At 40.4% G+C, this 21,955-nt stretch overlaps 1 protein-coding gene across 8 annotated transcripts in view; it reads left to right on the top strand.

The window, feature by feature from the left end:
- Positions 1–21,955, top strand: part of nckap5l (NCK-associated protein 5-like) — a 66,534-nt gene that overhangs the window by 30,312 nt on the left and 14,267 nt on the right. For 4 of the 8 annotated variants that reach the window (XM_037977011.1, XM_017435919.3, XM_017435917.3 and 1 more), the window contains exon 2: positions 7,364–7,449. The gene's annotated coding sequence lies outside the window, so the exon portion shown is untranslated. Of the gene's footprint in view, positions 1–3,042; positions 3,357–7,363; positions 7,450–10,135; positions 10,241–21,955 lie in introns of those variants that run through there. The other 4 variants (XM_017435920.3, XM_037977009.1, XM_017435918.3 and 1 more) reach the window with 4 other exon arrangements.

Here is a 21,955-nt window from a genome sequence, read left to right as displayed (position 1 = left end):
TCAAATGGAGTACATCTGCTCTTTCAAAGTGTTTGCAAAGGCGGTGACAGGGATTCTTTTTGTTTTGTCTTCACTCTAATAGTGTGGAATTTCATAATGGAAAAGTGGCCTGAATTAAAAGTCACAGGATCAGGTGCTGAAGATGTCTGTGCCCTGTGATAGCTGCTTCATTGTTTGTCCTCTCACATTTTGGTCAAGAATCTCGTTTTTTTCTCTCCTCCTGTTGTTGGTTTGGCTCAGTCATTTTGTCATCAGACTGTGTTTAGTTTGGTATGTCTGGACTACAAGGATGATGTGGCTTCATTAACAAGGACAGCAGATGAGTCACATGGCATGAAAACCTGCAGAGAGATAAACCACAGTGAGGTGTGCAGCTGCAACGCTCGTTCACAAAAATCCCTGCAGTGATGCTGTTTCTATGCTTGAAAAGCAGAGTTTTGGGAGGGTGTGCAGTTTTCTTTCTGAATTTCCCCCACAGTTACTGATTACATGTCCTGCTCACTTTCCCCCTGACAGATGTGCTGTCACAGCTTAAAATGCTCTAACTGTGTGGCATCTGGCTGCAACACAGAAAATGCAGGAAATAGAAAAATACTTAGTGGAAATCAGATTCAACAACAACAATAAATAAGGTTCAAGTTATGTATTTTTTTTTGCAGACAGCCAGTAAAAAAGTGGCACTTTATATTAAAGAGCTAGCATTTCTTAAAGGAATTCATATCACCCGCCGCCTTTCATGCCAGAGTTTTAGACTCAGATCATCTTATGTTGAGAAGGGACAAAGTTTAAGGTGATTTGGTCAAACCTTAAAATTATGCACAGTTTCCTGTGATATTGTTAGCAAGGCCACCTGATTTTTCCAACCTCATCTTTTAAAGACAAATCTAACACAATTAGAATTTTTACAATTGGTCTACTGCTTACCAATTTATTGTCAAAAAACAATAATCAGAATCGGTCTAAATTAATAGAATTCTTAAACAGGCAGCAATAGAATGTCCTGTGTTTAACTTCCTGGAACTTCCGTTCTCACACTGGGCTGAAGCTGAAGCTCTGATTGGCTGTAAATTTTCAGATTATTTCTCCATGGATAACACACGAGCAAAGCAGTGGAAAGTGCCAGGTCCCACTCATCTCTTTGCAGACGTCCATCATTCATAGAATCAGCTGTAAATCCTCACAACGCTGGCATCCGTCAAAAAATCATTGATCTTTTAGGATTTTAATCATTCTTAATTTTTACACACAGATAACAATATTAGTATCAAAATGGAGCTTATTTCACACAAATTGTTTTAATGTAGGTTATAAAATGTTTTATTTCATCTGAGTTGAGAAATGAATGAATGAATTAGCTCAATCATTGCCCGACCCAGTTAGCTACAGCGCTACTGTGTGTCTTTTATTTAAGAGATTAGGAACATATAGAGGATGAATGGGTTGGGAGTGGACAGGTGGCCTTGCTAATATTGTCGTAACTCGCCAGATGTTGTGCTTGGAGTTTGGTTGAGGATGACTCTCAGCTGCTACTAAACCAATTTTAGTATATATAAAAGTGACAGAGGTAAATCCAGTTTTGCCTTTGCTAAGGTTGATTAGCTGTGGCGACCTTCTTCAATTGATTTGACTCTAAGTGTTAAAGAGTTTTAGGTGTACGATCAATGATTACTCTGAGAGTTTCACTAAATTCTGTCTCATGTTTTATCAGATTTTTTGCTAAAAAAACAGACTGTGTTGATTTTAACAGTTATTGCCAAAGTAAACATTTAAGCAAAGATGTGCAAAGTCTAGCACTCAGATTATGTGTTGTGAATGACTCTCAGCTACAACCTCAATTTTTAGCTCAGTATCTGCAAAATTGACTGAGTTTAAACTATTTTTTTGTTTTGTCTAATGTCAATTAGCTGTGGTGGCCATCTTGAACTGGGTTGGCTAATGATTACTTCCTGAGACTTTCAATAAAATTAATCTAGTAGTTCATGAAATATTGTGCTTAAAGACACAAGATTGACTTGAGCACATCTGTCTGCAGTTATAAACCAAGGTCTCTTGCGATCAGTTAGTGCTTAGAGTATCTGTTGGGGATCAGTCTCATCTACTACCACACTGGATTGTAGATCAATATTTGTAACATTAATCAGTTGTAGAAGTACATGTAATTATTACTTTCTGGGAGTTTCATAAAATCTGTCCACTAGTTCATGAGATATTTTGCTAACAGACACGCCCAAATTGCTCATGCTTTCTGTTAGTCTTATTTTCTTCTTTGAACCCCATTCTTTTGCACTCAGCCACCCTTTTTGTACTATTTAGTCATGTTACCAGTTCTCAACTTCCACTTCCTGTAAGACTTGTCCCAGTTCTTGATGTTTCCGTCCAACTTTTTGACTCACTTTTCAAGAAATTTTATGACTTTAATTTCTGTACCACAGTTTATCAATCCACATCCTGTATACAGCAACAATGATGAATAAAATGAGCTAAAATTTCACATATTTAGTTCTTGCTGAACAGAGTTTATAGTTCATACCTGCCTGGCTTTTGGTTCAACTCAAAATGTTTAGTTTTTTGCTGAATTATATATATTGTTTCTGGTCAAATTGACAGTAATGTGCTTTGAACTGCAACCTCCTGTTCTAAATACTTTCTAATTTCCAAGGTAACTTTCTGTTTTTCTGCAGCTAGGCAGGACTCATGAGTAACACCTCTCACCGGCGTGACTCAGGAAGACAATCCTCTTATCACAGAGCCTGCTTTCTTTCGAGGCACTGAATTGCTCCATACAGAACTCCTGTCAGCCCAGGCTGTTGGATATCCCATGTCTGTTACATCTCTTTGTCCTCTACATGTTAGGGTCTCTTTCAAAGCCCCCCCCCCCCCAATCTTTTCCTCTTTATAGCCTGAACCAGCAGCTGTGGGGTTAATGTTTCGTAGCAGAGCAGCACAGGCAGATAGGCAGGAGCTGTAGGAAGAGGAAGAGGAGGGGAGAGGAGAGCAGCAGAGAGGTGGGGGGCTGGTCCACAGCTGTTGTAGTAGGCAGGGTCTATCGGGATAGGAAGGCTGCCTCACTCGTCCTGGAACAATGAGAGACATGGCAGCCTCTGCAGACAGCACACACTCAAGGACAGGTCTGTTGTAGCCGCAGCGTAGAGGAAACCGGCTTCCTTGCCACGCTCGCAAAGTGACGGCACTTTGAAGAAGAAAAATATTCTTCTCCGCAGCTGGGAAACAGAAATGTAAGGCTGTGGCCTCTGTTCTTTTTTTTCCCTCCCTCCTTCTGGTGCCTGACGCTTCATTCTGCTGGGTGGATATCTTAGATGCTCTGACTGGATGAATGAGAAGGCAGCAGGATCAAGGTGAGCTAATGCAGAAATCTACTTTACAAGCTGTGTTTTGGTGGATGTGTAGGAGGAGGTGCAGTTTTTCCAGCTGACATGGTGTTTGTAGGGTCTGTCACCCTGATGGGATGGGGTTGCTGGTATTTAGATGTTGCATGACCCTTATAGCATGTCGGATGTGCTTTGTGTGTTCAGGTTAGCTCTCACCTCCCCCGGCTAATTGTATAAACAGCAGCATGCAGGTTATTTAGGCTAATCCAAAGCAGAATCCAGTCAGACTGTTTTGGCTGCAGCTAACAAAGTGCCATAAATCTGCTGAATGAGTTGTGGACGGAGCAGGCGCTGTGTGTGGATGGATGTGGGGTATCAGAGACGGATGTGTTTCCTCCCAGAGATGGCTGGGTGTGGAGATAGCCTGGCACAGATTTAAGATATACCCCCCAGTTTTTGCTTGGATTGCTTTCATACAGGGCACACATCCAGTCTTTTAGGTCCTTTTGGGAAGACAGATCCCCTCCTCCTTCATCCCCTCCCCCACAACCTCTCTGCTCCTCATCCCAAATATTGCCTGCGTTACAATTCGTCTTGGTTCATAGAGCCAAACATGAGCTAGGAAGTGGCACTGAGGGAGCCTGTCAGCCTGATTCTGTCTCGCCCACGTCGCTCCTCCTCTTTGATATTTATCTGCATCTGTATTAACACCACAAACGACTGCATGGTAATGATGTCTCTGCAAGAAGAAATTGACTTTGGCCTACTTTTTTTGGAGGAGGGGTAGATACAGTCATCTTCAGTCTTGTTTGAATCCTCTGTGTGAGGATTTAGGTTTTTCTCATTGCTTTTGTCTCACCACCTACACACTCTTCATTCACAGCAAGAACTTCAGTATGTGTGCACCTCTTTATATTGGCAGATGGAAAGGGTGGCGTTTGACATGTCCTCCGATGGTGTTTCCTGTGCCAAATCCCCAGTAGTGAGTCAGTTATCATTTAAAATCAGTATCTCGCTAACATACGAGTTCATCCAAGCAACACAATACCGAATGGGTCGAGGCCCAGGTTAACAACGACTGCCACCAGTGCTGTTGACAAACAGAGTGACAGCAGAAATTGTGCTACCATTAGACGAAGTCCCAGAGGAGGGAAACGTGCCAGGAGACAGAGGGAGAAGAGGAAAGGCAAGAGGACTAAGGGTAGCAACTCTAAACGTAGGAACAAAGGTAGAGAGCTGGATAATATGATGCAGAGGAGGAAGGTAGATTTATTATGTGTGCAAGAGACGAAGTGGAAGGGCAGCAAGGCTCACAGCATTGGAGCAGGGTTTAAGCCATTTTACCATGGTGTGGATAGGAAGGGAAATTGAGTAGAGGTGGTTCTGAAGAAGGAGTTAGCAAGATGAAGATCTAGGAGAGAGTTGTGGAAGCTAGACTTAGACAAGAGGTGATTATTTGTGAGCAGCAGTATGGTTTTATGCCAAGAAAGAGCGGTTTTGTGGATTTAGAAAAAGCATACAACAGGGTGCTGAGGAAGGAGCTGTGGTGTTGTATGATTGAGTGGCAGAGAAGTATGTTAGACTGGTGCAGGACATGTATGAGGACAGCAGGACAGTGGTGATGTGCGCTGTAGAAGTGACAGATAGCTTCAATGTCGAGGTGAGACTGCATCGACGATTGGCTCGGAGCTCCTTCTTGTTAGCTCTGGTGATGGACAGACTAAAAGATGAGGTCAGGCAGGAATCCCCGTGGACTATGATGTTTGGAGATGAAATTGTGATCTGTGGTAGGAACAGAGAACAGGTAGAAGCAAACCTGGAGAGGTGGAGGTATGCACTTGAAAGATGAGGGATGAAAGTCAGCCCTAGTGAAACAGAGTACATGTGTATGAATGAGAGGGAGGCAGGTGGAACAGTGAGGCTACAAGGAGCAGAGGTCACAAAGGTGCAGGACTTCAAGTACTTAGGTTTACAGAGTTGAAAGCAGCATTGTTGTATGGTTTGGAGATAGTAGCACTGACAAAAAGACAGGAGACAGAACTGGAAGTGGCAGAGCTGAAGATGTTGAGGTTCTCCTTGGGAGTGACAACAATGGATAGGATTAGGAATGAGGTCATCAGAGGTACAGCACAGTTTGAACGACTGGGAGTTAGAGAGGCCAGACTGAGATTGTTTGGACATGTGCAGAGGAGGGACAGTGGGTATATTGGAAGAAGGATGTTAGAGATGCAGCTGCCAGGAAAAAGACAGAGAGGAGATATATGGATGCAGTTAGAGAGAACATGGAGGTACTTGGAGTGAGGACAGAGGACGCAGAAGACTGAGTTCGATGACTTGCTATGGAGACCCCCTCAAATTGCTTTCCACTAATCGAAGGGTGTAAGCAATGTATGAAAACTGTACAAGGTGGTGGTGACTACATTGTGACTGGTTGGAGACAAAAATGGGAATCTTACGTCATATCTTACAAATGACAAAACAGTGCTGAACTGAGAGGCCTTGTATTTATATAATCCAGATTTTTCAGTTGTGAGGCAGAACTGTCACCTCACAACAAGCACACAATGAATGAATGAAAGTTGTCTTAAATAGAAAATAATACGAATTTTGATGCGCGACTATCAAAGAATATTATTGAGACTACACCAGGGCGTTGTTGGGACTATTCTAAGATGTTTTTGAGACTATCGGTGACTAAGACATTTACCCAACAAAATTACAAGTTCCTGGCAAACATTCGCACAAGTTTGGAGCATAACGTACAAATTCACTGAGACCACAACTGAAAATTGATGTATTCTCTCACAATCGTCTTACATTTTTTAGTTATCAACTACTGTCCAAAATTCATAGCCAAATGAGATACCAGCTTAAGGAACTTTTGTGCATTTCTTCTCTCTACTGCATCTATAAGTCACCTTTGATTGTTTTTTGTTTCTTTCTCTTGTTCTGTAACTCAACTCAATTTATCCTCTGCATCTCCCTGAACCAGTTTTGAAAAAGCTCAAATTTGATTAACCAAATACAGTATGTTGCGTTTTGGACTGAAGCAAACCATCAGATTCAAAGCATGTCCACTGAGAGAAAAGACTTTAAAAGTGTAGCCACTGAGGTCTATGGGTTTTTGTTTTTTTCCCCCCTCAGGCTTCGCCGTGTGCGGGTCACAGATTGTGGTTCATGTTTCTCAGGACCAGGTGTACAAAGCCTGGCACAGTCCCACCAGATGATCTACTATTAAAACCCAGACTGAGTGGACAGATGCTCAACACCTCTAATCCCATTTCTGTTTAATAAGCTCTGGCAGGATCAGTTCCAGTCACCCCTTTAGACTGCTTTTAAAAATTAAGAGTTAGCATTGCAACAAACTTGTGTCAACAAGACAAAAGAAAGGGCTTCTGAGGAGACATCATGGAGAATGGACTGTCCCATTTACACTGTGATCCCTCCCTTACACTGTGATCCCTGCCGAGGAAACCTGATTAACAGGGTTGAGGCAGAATCCCACATTGGACTGAGAAAAATCTTTGTGTGGCACTCAATGTGTAGTCTCTGCATCCTGTGTGATCAGAAAAGGCGAGTTCTTAAACACTGTATCTGTTGAATTATTCATCAGTCTTTCTTTCATTACACTTTACAATGACTCAGAGATGAAAGAGAAGATGAGGTGGGGGGTGGGCGACGTGGAGAAGTGGGGGTATGCGGTCTTTGCCGGGCTGGCGTCTGCAGAGTGCTGGTATCTCCCGAGGGCACTGGAGCGTCTTCCTCTCCTCTCGGTTTCCTGTTCACTCATGGAGCAGAGGAAGCTTCAGCCTCGGTCTGCCACAGCCCACCAGAGAGGTGATGCTGACCTGAAACCAGTCAGAGTGACCCCCTCCCAAAGCCTCACTGCTGGGGTTTTCAAGCTCTCGTTACACACAGACTTAATTTGTGGTTTCTGTCATATGATTTAAGATGTGAGGAGGCTTGTGAGTGGAGGAAACAGGGAGCAGAAAGTTGATGTGCTGAAACGTGTCCTGGTGTTTTCTCGCCCTCAGCTCTGTGATGTTGGTGTCAGGGGACAGAGATGCCTGATGGGAGACTGACTCATCTTCAGGAAGCATAACGAGAGCTCAACCCACAGGTGAGTGTGCTGGCATTTATGTCACTAAATCTGCAAAATCTAAAGAGGATTTTTAACATTTTAAAAGTCAAAAACAGAGGTCGACCAGTATGGGTTTATCTATGACTGATGCCGATCTTTAGAAACCGGCGCAGATGATGGCCGATATACAGCACAGTTTTTTTTTGTTTTTTTTTCTTTTTGTGGCCAAAATGTAAAAGTATTCTCACCTAAAAAGTCTAACCTGTAGGCTACAGTAAGCTGGTTGTAGCAGCAGCTGCTGCATCTTCATCTTCCTGGATACTAAATGATGAAGTTTGTACCAGCATGGTCGATTTGATGGTTAGAGTTTTTTATTTTTTTTTAGCAGTAGCTAATATCTGCCAATTAAAATTAGTCTACTCAAAAAGGCAACAACTTTTTAAACCATAATTTGCACATTTCCTCGTTATTTAATTAAAAAAATCCCACTGGAACCACTGATTTAAGAAAAAGAAAAAAAAAAAAATATATATATAAATTACATGTACAGTCTATTAAAAAGCCAGATAGAGAGCAGTATTACTCATCAACAAAATAATAAACAGTTTAAACACAAACATATGCACATTTATTTTATTATAAATCATAAAAAGCGTAAAATCATCACATTGTACTGTATGTCATAAGGTGTGGCAGTTTTACTTTGAAATTATTTTCATTAAAAAAATTGATCTAACAAAATAATGAATTTTTTTTTAAATCTGATTGAGCTTTTTTTATTTCTTCTTCTTGCTCAAATCCAAGTTTACAAATCAAGATTCTCAGAAAAGTAGAGCATCTTATCAGCTAAGATAGGGACAGGAAAGATCTTTGGATTTTTTGTCTGGAACATCTTTGGAAAGGTTGTGTTGTTGAACATGAACAGGTTTTGTTAGTTTTTGGCTGAATGACTGAATTGAGTGAAGAACTGATGCAGTCTGTCTGGACTGAGTTGAATGATAGCTGGATAGAAGTGGACTGTGTGTCACTGGATTTGACTTGGACCTGTTTATTTGTTATTTACAGAGAGAAGACCTGTGTTGTGAATTTATAAATAAACTGAGCCAGGTATATAACAGTTTGCAGCCTCTTAACTCTGTGATATGAGAAGAAATGGTTTTTCCAACAGAGACCATTGGGTCTCACTTGCTGCTGAAGGTTGAATAGGTGATAATGTTTTTGCCCCATGTCTGTTTGTGTGAGTGCACACACACACACACACACATATATCTCAGAAGTCACTAATCAGATTTTAATGAAACTTTCAGAATGTAATCATTAGGTTGATATCTACTGCTGATTAACTTTTGGACCCAGCTCAGTTCAAGATGGCCGCCACAGCCAACTGACCTTAGGCAACACAAAAATGGATATAACTCATCCACTTTTACAGATAATGAGCTAAACTTTGGTGTGTTAGAGCTGCGCATCATCCCCAACACATACTTAAAGCATGACACATTTAGCAATGTCTTTGCTTAAAATCTTGGGATTAATTTTGTCAACCCTGTATGTCTGTTAGCAAAATATTTTTTAACCCACTGAATGGATTTCAATGAACATCTTAGAAAGTAAATATTGTCTGTACATCTGCAACTGATTCACTTTTGGAGTCAGCCTAAATGAAAATGGCTGCAGCAGTTAATTAATCTTAGCCTACACAAAAAAGGATGTAGTTCTGGGATAAGCATTTGTGGTAGTAGCTGACAGTTATTAACAACACATACTCCAAGAGCTAACAGATCATGCGAAATGTCGCAATAACCCATGAGATTGTGAATAATGTTAATTTCAAGGTTTGACCAAAACAGCTTCAGTTTATCGTCATCATTTCTTAACATTAGATGATCTCAGTCTAAACTGTATCATGCAAGGCAGTGTATGATATGCATTCCTTCAGTAATATTCTTAAGAAGAAAAAAAAACAGGGTTCTGCATTTTTGACTGAAATTAAGCAATGATGAAATGGCTTAGGTTTTTGAAATGTTTAAAAGTTAAAGTTTCTTGGAGTGACTGAAATAAAACTAGTTTGTGGTGTCCATCTCTGTGGCAGAAAGTGGCTTCACTTCTTCACTGACAGTAAAACTGAAAACTGTCACAGTGTGTTGGGGTGATTTGTATAAAGACAGTATGCACTGCATCGTTCTCCTCCGGTGTCAGTTTGCACTTTATTTGTTTGCTGATGAATGCAACTTTGTGACATTTTTCATATTCAGGTATGTGAGTCGTTTTGAGGAGGAACAAAAGCCCCACATGCTCTCTTGGCTCTGAGGCAAGCACATGATCCTGCCTGATTGGGGGTGTGAGCTGTGAGCGTGGCGCCTTGCTGCACTTTGTTTACACTCAGCCATGTCCGTATGGGTTGCTGTGTGTTGTGAGAAGGGCACATTTATTAAACCAAAACAGAACGCTTTGTGCTGTCTTTGACCTTCGCTCCTATCTGTTTGCCTCTTGTGCGTGCTTTCCTTTTGTTATCACCTACATGCAACTTTGCTTGTGTCCTCAGGTGTAACTTTTATTTCATATGGCCAGAGAAGTAAAAACATCTTAAAAATCTGACTAGCCTTATCTTTGGGTGGGATCTTGAGTGATCTTGTCGTTCCTATAGGTCTTATTTCTGGATCTTTTTGCTCCCTCCAATAATCCGATAACACTCTGGTTAATAGGTGATTCTGAACTGAGTGTAAACAAACTGTCTCATGTGTTTCTGTGTAATCCTCATGATGGACTGGTGACCTGTCCCGGCTGTACCACACCACAGTCCCCAGTGACTCTGAACAGGACAAAGCAGGTACAGAAAACAAATAGAACTTTACATTTTGAGACAACTGGCAGAATTTCACTAAAAACTGTGAGAAAATGGATGAATTTTAATTTTTTCCGGTCTCAACGAGTGTTCAGGAACAAGCAACCAGAGGGCCAAATAGGCACGTTTTGCTCTGCCTTTTTTGAAAATCGTGACTTATTTTTGTGTAAAAAAACTGCAAAACTGTATTCAGGGTTTCCCCCAGAAAAGAGGCTAAGCCCGGTGGTAGGTGGCCGTTCGCCAGCCGACTGCCGGCCAACTGTGATTTAGTAAAAAAAAATGATTAAAGTTGGCAGGATAGTTGAAAATATGGCTATTTATTATGTGATATTGTAAGATATTTGTGTCAAACTACAGTTTTACAAAAAGGCAATTTTGAAATACAATTAAAATAAATACTAATTGTTAGCACCTAATTTGAATCCTAATTTAAGTCACATTTACAAATAAATTAAATTAACATCAATGGAAAGGTGCAAACAAGACACCAACACACGTCTCACGTCAAAGCCAATAAATAACAACAGAGAACACTGAAAAATATAGAGATGCTGTACTGGGCTTTTTGTGGCACAGGCTGCATGTTGGATCACTACATGTAACAAAACAAAGCATATCTAATGCTGAATTTGATAGCATCATTTTACTGATAAACAAGGATATTTTCACTAAGCACAAAACACGCTTCCCATATTCGGTCTTATAAAGCCACCCGCTGAATAATGTTTATTGTTGTGGCTCCAGTGACGTGCTTAATCCAGGTAGCTGAAGGCGGCTCGGCCTCAGGGCTCATTAGAGTCCCGCAGAGCTCCGCGAACAGCGTGTGGACCTGAGCGCGCAGTGCAGGCGTTTTTACTCGGCGCTTACATCCGTGCAGTATTCTCTGAAAAGACAGAGGCAGTACGCTACTTAACCAGTGAAAATACGGTAAAAAAGGAGAGCAGATGGTTGTCACATCAAAACCTGTTGTGTTTGTGGCTATGATACAGAGAGGGTATTTAAACTTAAAGCATTGAGTTTGACTTTTATTGATTTATTTGCTTATTTGCTTTAGTTGTGATTCGCCTATGATAGGACTAATATTTCTTCCCTCTGTGGTCTATAAACACTCCTTTTTATCGGCTGCAGCAGTAATCTCCTTCCGTGAGGTTTGAACCGTTTGATTATCTTTGTGATCTCTCACAGAGGGATTATAGAAATGCTGATACAGGCAAACCAGCTCCGCTAGAGCACTGCGGTCCGCACCAATTTAAAAAGCTAGGAGGTGCACAACCACACGTGACACCGCGCGGGAACTTCACGTAGGGGCGGTGGCAGCACGATTGCGTCACTGTTGGCGCACGCACCCTTGCGTGGTGATCAACGCGTAGATTTATACTTTTGGGGGTGCGGGTGGAAACAAATGTGTATAAAAAATGACATATTTTAAAATAAACAAGCAGAGCTTAGCCTGACGGTGGGGGAGCGAAAGCCTGGCGGCCCGCCTGGCTTATAATACACTGGGGGAAACCTTGTGTATTGCAGGTCATGAACAATATTTGGTTGCCCACATAGTACCCGCCTCAACCTGCTTTGTACTAGAACTCAAAGGAAAAGTCTATTTTTAGACGCATCACATTATGGCCATGGAAGACTCTGAATCCAGAGTCGGCAGAGTTGTTGCTGTGCAGTGCTGTATGTCCTAGCAGAGGCACTGTAACTTCCTGTAGTAGAAACGTGTTGCAGTAAAGCCATTTTTACATCTTTTTCATCTGAACCCTGAAGAATATGTCTCTAAATAATAGTTGAAGTTATACTACCATGACTGTTTTTGGTAAATAACTTTAAAATCTTTGATTTGTGTATAAATGGCAGAATTAGACCGTCAACATGGTTTTTAAATGTGGACATTCAGGGCTGTAGCCTTAGGTGTTTTCTGTCATAAGTAAAGCTCAAGTGCAGGTGTCAAAATGCAGCTCCAGAATTGACAAAATTGAGAAGGGTTTGATACATGCTTCATAACTATGCAGATATTTTAGGCGACAATTTGTTGCACTGATTTTTGAACATTTAAAATTCAAGCGTCAAGACTGTGAGTGTCTGGAACTCGTAAAGAGATTGAGAACCCCCTCAAATGTTTCAAGACATTTTAGAGAGTGCCTCATGAAAGCGGTTGGCTAAATAATCTCCAGCAGTTAATAAGCTTCTCCCAAAGAATGTCCTGAACTGTAAAAGAGACAAACACAGAAAGTTAATGTCAGCCTTCACAATAATGCATGAAGAGAGTATAGTAGAGCGGTGCACCATGGGAGGTCCACAAACTGCTCAGCCGCACATTACTGAGAAATGCAACTCTTCCTAATATAAGTTCATAAGCACTGACTATTTTCGACCACAAAGTGGGGAAAAAATAAAATAAAATGAAGCAACGTAAAACGTGTCTCTCTCTCTACAACGCTGACTAGGATGAGTTTCTTCAGTCTTTGTTACGGAACATTCATGAAGAATATCACAACTCTTAATGTATCCCCCATGTGCTGGTGTCAGCTGGTCTGAAGATGATATTTAAAGAAGTAACTGTTTCATCTTTGCGTTCAGTTCTTGTAAATCTTGGTACCATTGGATGACAGAGTGAAAAATGAATCCCAACCAAACACAAAACCACTAAATCTGTTCTCACACAGTATATAGAGCTGAACACAACATTAGAAATGTTAAATTACCAGATTTAAAACAGCAACCAATTGAGGACGCAGTCATTATAAGCTCCTTAAGTTTAAAATAAATAAGCACATTGTGACCAAGAGTTTAATAAAATGATCCAATGTTACAACATAATGACCATTGCTCCAAATATATTTTGCCAAAACAACAGCACAACCAATTATGATGGCATAATGGCACTGTTGTTTTTACTTTGCATGTTAGCAGCATGGCTACATGTTAGCACGAGTCTCTGAATCATTGTAGCACACTCAGCCACATAAGACTTCTCAGAGACAACAATGTTGTCGATGCATATCGGGCAAACGGTAGCGTTCAGAAAATACAGAGTAACTCTGTTAGCCATGAGCTGCAGTGTCGAGATCTCTCCGCCTGAAAAAGCCGAGGCAGTCTAAGTAGCTAAGTGCTATTTCCCTCGTTTCTGAAACATAAATGTAGAGCCTGCTTCAGTTTTCTAGGCGAGTGGGGATGGGGGAGAAGGTGGGAGTCTGCCGGGGTTTTCAGCATGAGAGTGAGCTACGATGTGTTTAAAGAAGCTGGGAATAGCTAAACTCCAAGTGACCTGGATGGAAATGAAAAGCTGTTAAAATTTATACTTAATATTCATGACAAAGTCAGTTTTGATATTGCAAGAGGGAAAACTCTTGATATCTTGAATATACTTGATATGTTGCCCAGCTCTACTGTAGCACTCAGTACGTGTTGTGAATTTGTCTCAGCTACAAACACACCAAATTTTAGCTAAATATCTCTAAAACTGAGTTAGAGCCATTTTTGTGTTTTGTAAAGTAAGTTGGCTTTGGTGGCCGTCTTGAGTTGGATTGACTCCAAAAGTCAATCAGTTGTAGATGTACACACACTGATTACTTTCTGAGAGTTTCATTAGAATTCATTCGGTGGTCTGTGAGATATTTTATTAACACAGCATGTAAACGAACACACACAACAAAGAAATACACATCATCTCCCTTTAACCTTCAGCAGTAATGAATTAAATGTTCTGTTGTGTGTCTGAGAATGTATTCAGTAATCAGGCAGTTCACTTTGTTAACATATGAATAAAAGCACAATGTGAATTTTGGGATTTATGTGCCATTCTCAAGTCTTTTCAGGTTTTACACAAATGGGGACACCAGTTTTGATCCTAAAATCTCTCTGTGATGAATACTGATGTCTTCAGAGTATTACTTTGTTCCTTTGTAGGTGAGTACAGAGCAGCAGAGAGCAGCAGCTTTAATTCTGTTTGCATTCCCCTCGTGGTTTCTCTGTGACAGAACCAGAGGCTGTGAGTCTGCCAGCCAGGCTCTGTGGAAGGATAGAGCTGGCACTGCAGCCCCTCAGGGACCCTCTGAGCCTCTCCTCCACCCTGTCAATGAGGCTCTCTGTGTGCAGTCTCAGGCTCCCAAACCACACTCATCAAGGCCATACTGCAGTTTTGAAGACAGCCAGCAGCTCTCTTCCCCTCCTTGTTTGCTTTCCCCCTACATACCTCATATTTTAGAATAAAGTTTAGCTGTGTCGCTGCATAAAAGGGACTAAATACAACATGCAAAACAAAACTAAGTTGGGCTCTTTTTAAAAGTTTTAGTTTTTGAAATACAAGCTTTTTATTTTGTTTTTTTGTTTGTTTTTGTTCTACAGCCTCAATTCCTAAGAAGTTAGGACATTGCATAAAATGTAAATTAAAAACAATGCAATGATTTGTAAATTTTGTAAACCCATTTTTTACTCACAATGGAACATGGTAAACATATTGAATGTTTAAGAAATTGTACCATTTTTTTCGAAAAAAAAATAAGATAGTTTGAATTTTCTGGAAGCAACACATCTATAAAAAAGCTTTTTTTTCTCTCTCTCTCTCTGCTCCTGGTGGAAGGCGGACATGTTTCTTTTCTCTCTGTCTCTTAGTCTCCTGAACTGCCCCCCTCTGCCTCTCTCCCCTGCTTTCTTTTTGGAGCCTCTATTTTACATATTCTCCAAAATTTTTAAACCATGGATCTGGTCAGCTGGTCTCTCAACGCAATTGGTCAAATTTTCTTGACGGGAAGGCAGAACTTGGGAGAGCTCTGACTTACCCTGAGGGGACATTTTTTTGCTGGATACACAATGGATTCCTGGAGGAAATGGAATATTATTGTTTGTCTGACAATTTTTGTCTTTGAAAGATCTTCACATATTTGGGTTTTTGATAACAGGATTTCTGCTGTTTGGATTAAGCAGTTACCTGACTTATCGTCAAATTCGTTTGATGGGTTCGGCGGTCAACAATCAAACTGTGGTTATGGGAGCTGAATCGCAAGTTGGACTGAATTGCGGTTCTGGAACTCATAATATGGGTTACATCTTGGAGGAAGTTGCTCGCTCGAATCAGGCGGAATGGACCTGGAATTTGACTGTTTGGAGTCGCCATTGAGAAGTACCAGCAAGACTTTCAATTACTGTTTGTGAATTTGGCTCCCTTAGGCTGACCTTGGTCAGCTATCTTCAAAATTCTCTTCGGATTTTATGTAAACAAGATGCTCTGCTCCCTCTGCCTAAGGACATCTGTGGATCTGCGCTGGGCTGGCTGATAAACATTCCATCATATTATCAAAGACAATGGCCTCTGTGGCGTGATTCATGGACTTATCTGCAAACACACACACACACTCATACAACATGCACAACATCGTCTTCCACCGCCTCTACACACACACGCACACACTTTCCGCTGTTTCTGAGTCATCTTTGTTATCCCGCTTCCTACTTCACTATCTTAGTATCTTAGTAATTATTGGTACTGTTATGCCCCTTTTACACAGGCTCTAAAGGTTCCGGCTCCACTCTACTCGGCTTGCTTTGCACGCGTTTACATCTGCATTTTTTCTAGGTCGGCCCTGCTTCTATGGTCCCTGCTTCGGAGTAGGGCCAGCCGGGCCAGCCCTGCTTTGTGGGTGGCGCAAGCTTAGCTCCTGTTCACTCATTGGTCGTGGGTGTGACCAGATGCAAACATACAGAGCGAACGGTAGGAATATAAACAACAGCGTTAGCTTACCCTGCAACGTTTATGCCGTCTGTCCCCCAGTTGAAGGTGCTGTAAACCCTGAAATTTCCGGCGGATAACAGCTGTCCTACTCCATGCAACAATCGCAGCATCTAGAGCATTTCTTTCACTGTGCCTCTCTTCCTGAAGTCTCAGGAGAATCCCCATAGGTTTAAAAAACAGCAACAACACAGGGCCAACGTTGTCCATAGCGCTTCCGTTGTTTACACAACTTGCACCAAGTTTCGGTAACGCACCCCACCGCGCCGCGGCCCCGCCCCCTGCAACACGAGGAGGCGTTCCTCTGCTACCAACCAAACTGGCCGGTGTAAACGCGATGCATCCTTTATCGAGCAGAATAGAGTGGAGTAGAGCCGGACTTCTGAATTAGGCCCCGTGTAAAAGGGGCATTAGTTAGTCTCTTGGTACCTTTAGTTTAGCAGTTTATGTTAGCTTATTTATCTTAGTAATTATTATGTTGGCTGTCTAGTGGGCCTCTGGTACTTTTTGTCATGCTGTACCCTTAGCTTAGCATTGTCATGTTTCAGTTTATGTTAGCTTATTTAGCCTTCCTGTACATTTAGTTTAGTTTAGTTTATCTTAGCTCATATTTTGACTGTCTTAGCCTAATTGTTGTTTAGTTCAGCTTTAACTTCATCATTATTTTATTTAGTTTATTTTAGCTACTATTTTGACTGTTAGTGCTATGTAAATAAATTTCACTTCACTTGGACAGAGGCAACAAAAGGGTGTAAAAGAAAGGAACAGTAAGAAACAGCTGGAGGAACATTTTGAAACAAATTAGGTTCATTTGCAAGACGTCAGTAAATGGAGTGGGTATGAAAAGAAATAAGAAATAATAAGAAATAAAGATGGGCAGAGGTTCACCAGTCTGTGAACATCTGTGTCTAAAATTAATGGAACAATTTTATAGTAGTGTTTCTCCATGAAAAAGATTTAATCTGCAATTCGTATTATCATCAAAAGATTTCAGAAATATGGAGCAATCTCTGAGCTCAAAGAATAAAACCGAAAGTCTTAGATGTCTGTGATCTTCAGGCCCTCAGGCAGCTCTGCATTAAAACCAGGTCTGATTCTGTTCTGGACATCACTGCATGGACTCAGGAACACTTCTACAAATCATTATCTGTAAACACAGTTCACAAACGATGGTTAAAACTCCATCATTGAAAGAAAAAGCCAGATGCGAACACCATCCAGAAACACTGTTTTCTTTTCTGGGCCAAAGCTCATTAAAAATGAACTGAGGCAAAGAAGAGAACTGTTCTGTGGTCAGACAAATCCAAATTTGAAATTATTTTTGTAAACCACATCCACCATCATGTCCTCTGTACTAAAGAGGAGAGGGACCATCCTGTCTGGTACCAATACAAAGTTGAAAAGACAGCTTCTCTGATGGTATGAGGGTGCATTAGTGCCACTGGCATATGCAGCTTACACATCAAGAAAGGCACCATCAATGCAGAAAACTATATTCAGGTTTTAGAACAACATATTCTCCCATCCAGATTATGATAACACCTTGCATACTACCTTGCATACTTCAGAAAGACAATCCTAAACCTCATACTGCATCGCAGTATACTGCTGCATTACAGCAGTATGGCTTCAGAGTAGAAGAGTCCAGGTGCTAGACATTTACAGACTGTTGTTTACAGTGGGAAACATGGTCCTTCTCCAACTGTTTTTGAGATGTGTTGCTGCCATAAAATTCAGAATTACCTTATTTTTTCCTTAAAATGGCTCAGGTTCCAGCAGCTTGGGTTCACAAGCAAGCAGCTGTAGGCATACAGAGACATTGCTTTTATTTATGTATTTATTTATTTATTTGTAGGCAAAATTTAAGAAAAAGGATTTGGTTTTTGCTAGTTGTTTCTGACCGTTGACCTTGCAGTGCCTTCCAAAAAATCGATCCTCTTGGATGTTTTCTGCTTTCATTGCTGTCATAAATCAGTCATGGTCACTATAAATTGGCTTCAGTGTCAAAGTGAAACTGCATTTCTACAGAGTAATACCAATTAAATAAAGATATGTGATGTAAAAATAAGTAGTTGTCAGATTAAATCTTGACATGAGTCTCTAAACAATCTATACAAACTCTGGTTGAGATTTAATCTGAGTTCACTCAGTTTGTGAGGACAGCCTGCTCTTGGTAGATTTACACATGTCCCATACTCCTTCTATCTCCTGATTATGGATATTCACAGAAGTCCTGGGGATATTTAGGGCTTTGGAAATCCTTTTGTATCCATCCCTTGACTTGTAATTTTCAATAAGCCATTATCTGAGTTGAATTAGGACAGTCTTTTTAAAGGGGGCAAATATTTATGCAACAACTTATTTGCACATCAAATATTTTTATTTAATTGATATTACTCTGTAGTTAGTTTCTCTTTGACACTGAAGTGGTTTTATTATATATTTTGGTAAATGATGTCATTTTGTAGTGATCGTCAGTTATTACTGACAGCAATAAAAGCAGAAAACATCCACTGAATACTGAATACTTTTGTGATCTTATGTGGATTATTGACTATAAAGTGTTAGAGCCTCTTTTTTAGATGGTAAAAATTCATGATCAAACAAGTTCTTAGATCTTTTTGAGTTCTGTCCACTGCAGGTAAGATACTGACTATTCACAACAACTCCACAGAACACCACTTTAAAGCTAAGCCTTCTCTTTGCAGCTGTTATAGGTATGAAGGACTTTTGAGTTATTTGTAAATGAGTAACATTTTAAAGATTTGTTGTATTCTTTTTAACAGTGTAATGACAATAATTGACACTTTGACTTTTTCTTGACTTTGAAATGAGCCACAGCTTCAGAGTTTCTTCTTTCTAGTGGTTTTTATCAACAAGACTTGTGACATTTCCTTCACACTTCACACTGCAGCAAAGGCAGTGCCATGTGTTCATGTTATATTTAGATCACTTTTGTTGTCTTTTGCTCCACGCTGTAATTTCACAAACGCACAGCGATGTGTGCATGTTTCTTGCCCGTCCTGCCTACAGCTTTGATGTGCGTTAGTGAGGAGAAGAGCTGGTATTTATAACCTCTCAGTATCATTTCTGCATTCAAGGTCGGCAGGATAGTGAAGATCTGCTTCCGTTCTTAGATGGGCTCCATTGATCATCCCTCCATTATACGTGTAGATTTAACCATGTTGGGTCAATCGCAGCTCAATAAGCTGCCTACACTTTGGTGCAGCTCAGGTTTGTCGATGAGTGTTCTCCATCAGCTCTGTTCCATTATCTTCCAGTAAACGCTTCACAAACGGCTCCTGTTACAAAGCTTGGCAGCTCTCTGCTGATTTCTTATGAACCTATGGAAGATGCTGGACATCTGCCTTCATTTTGTTTAATTCTTTTTGTTTTGATTCTGTCTGTTTTTCTTTTGTTTACATTTAGGCTTTTGAATTTTATGCCATTTATAGTTCCAGTGTGTGATGTTCAGAAGAGAAACTGGCAGAAATTCCTTTTTTTAAATTATTATCTCTAATAATAAAAGATAATTCTGAGAGTTTCATCTAAACTCTCAAAGTATTCATTGGATGTAGATCTATGACTGATTAAGGTTTGGAGTCAACTCAGTTCAAGATGGCCATCACAGCTAATCAACCTTAACAAATGCAAAAATGGGTATAAGTGATGTTACAGATTTAGCAGCTGAAGAGCTAGAGCTGAAAGGTGAACAACTGTTTGAACAAAAAATCAAGCCTGGTACAGATCATTTTTACCTTTTTTAAAAGGTTAAATCACTAAAACTGTTTGGTGGTTTAGGCTTTAGCAAATGTTCATGAATGGAAGTAAATAATCCTTTTTCTAGGAGCTCCTTTGAGAGCTGAATTAATCCAGATTCTGGCAGCAGAACGGAGTGTGGGACCGAGGTTAAATGACCTACAGTGTGTTTGTGGTAGAGAAGGAACATGTAAACCAGTTGAAACATGTGACTCAGTCAGTGCAGCTCAGAGGAATAAGCCTGGGATAAAGCATTATTGTCGATTTCTTGGAATTTGTCAATAATTAAAGGCCTAGTCTTCCTTGAAGGAATACATATACCTACCAGAGTTTTAGACTAAACTTATTTTAGGATGACAAAGATTGTCATCATTTTGATCAAACCTTGAAAATAACATTATGCACTGTGATATTGCAAGATGTCATGCTGAAGAGTATGTGTTGTGTATGACTATCAGCTATTACCACATCAAATTTGAGCTTGTCTGTTAAACTGACTTAGGTGTAGCCATTTGTTCGTTGGCTAATTTCAAGTAATGGTGGGTGGCCATCTTAAAGTGGATTGACTCCTAAACTTAATCAGCTGTAGATGTACTTCCAGTGATTATTTCCTGAAGGTTTTTTTTTAAATCCATCCTGGGATTCATGAGACATTTTGCAAACAGAATTGACTCTAAATAACAGCTAATTTTTTAACAAAGATCTTCAGCAATTTGTTAGCATCAGAATATGTGTTTTGGATCAGTCTCAGGTTCTACCACACAAACCTTTAGCTCAATATCTGTAACATTAACTGAGTTATAACCATTTTTGTATTTTTAAGGTCAGTTGGCTGTGGCAGCCATCTTGAATCAGACTGATTTATCCTATGATTACTTTCTGTTAGTTTGAATAAAGTCTGTCCAGTTGTTCATGAGACATTTTGTTAATAGACAGACACACAAACTTGAGCAGACACAGATGATGATAAGAAAAGAATTTCCAAAATAAATAGGTTTAAAGTAAAAAAAATCCTAAATGCATCAGTTTTTTTTTTACAGAATAAAATATTTATCTCAGGTAATACACAAACCCCTTCTGTGGTCTTGCTTTTTGAATGTTTATGTGTGCTTAAAGCACACATGACAGCTTGTGTGACCTGTCCTCGTCAGAAAAACTGGAAACTGTGCCAGTTCCTGATTGGCCTCCAGTCACAAAATCAAGCTGGTCTTATCCGCTCTAATGACTTAAGATGTGTCAGTAGGATCACATGGACACACTTCCTTCCCTCTGGCAGCCCTGTGCTGCTTGTGTACACAGTCACTGAGACACACCTGGAGTCGGGCCTACTGGAGTGCTGCTGGGCCACATGCCCCACAGTGTGCCGCGCTCACAGACACAGGCAGCCGGTGTGCTCGGGGTGGTGCCCATCGACGTGTGGCTGCACTGAAGCAGAGGACTACGGACACAAAGGCTTATCTGTGTACACAGTCAGTGTGTGTGCAGAATCGCAGGAGGGTGGATTAATGTGTTTGCACACTGATCCTCTGTATAATGTACTGTATGCACTGTGATGCACAGGCAGCGGAGATAATTATAAAAATGTGAATCAGTCATATGGAGAGTTTAAACTTTATATATTTAATGTAAATAATCAACATTCACACAAACGCTGGTGCATCAAATGTGCAGTTTGCAGCATTTCAGACACCAGCATCAAATTAACATAAAATCTCATTTTTGTTGGGTTTGAACCCTGAAGTCATGTCTCATCCCTGAGGTAGGTAATAAAAAGACAACTAATGGTGAGAGGTTCTGTATCTGGGTTCACCGCCTCCTCATGTGTGCAGAGTTCTCCTCTCCACCCTTAATTTGTCTCAGAGCACATTAATGCAGCAGATTCCTCAAAAATCTCTTTGATAAAACTATCCCACCAGAAAACAGCTTACTGTTTTTATCTCTTTTGTGAGAAATCACAAAACTAGTCTTACCTGCTCCATCCTGGACATGTAAATATTGATAAAATGGTCTTGTTGCTTTTTACAGTTTGGACAGCGAAGCTTCTGATGTTCCTGCTCTGTATTTCTCTGTGCGTTTAGTGTGATGGTAGCGATTTAATTTACAATCCTTAAAAACAACATTCAGTTCACCTTTAAACCAATTACATAGTTTATCCACTGAATTAAAGTAACAAGCACCTAAAGTTCACACCTTGTTAAAAGCTCTTCCTTCTGTAT

The sequence above is a fragment of the Kryptolebias marmoratus genome, linkage group LG8 (assembly GCF_001649575.2).
Source record: "Kryptolebias marmoratus isolate JLee-2015 linkage group LG8, ASM164957v2, whole genome shotgun sequence".
Classification (NCBI taxonomy): Eukaryota; Metazoa; Chordata; class Actinopteri; order Cyprinodontiformes; family Rivulidae; genus Kryptolebias; species Kryptolebias marmoratus.
Note: the sequence above shows the minus strand (reverse complement) of the source record. Positions and strands in the feature narration are given on the sequence as shown.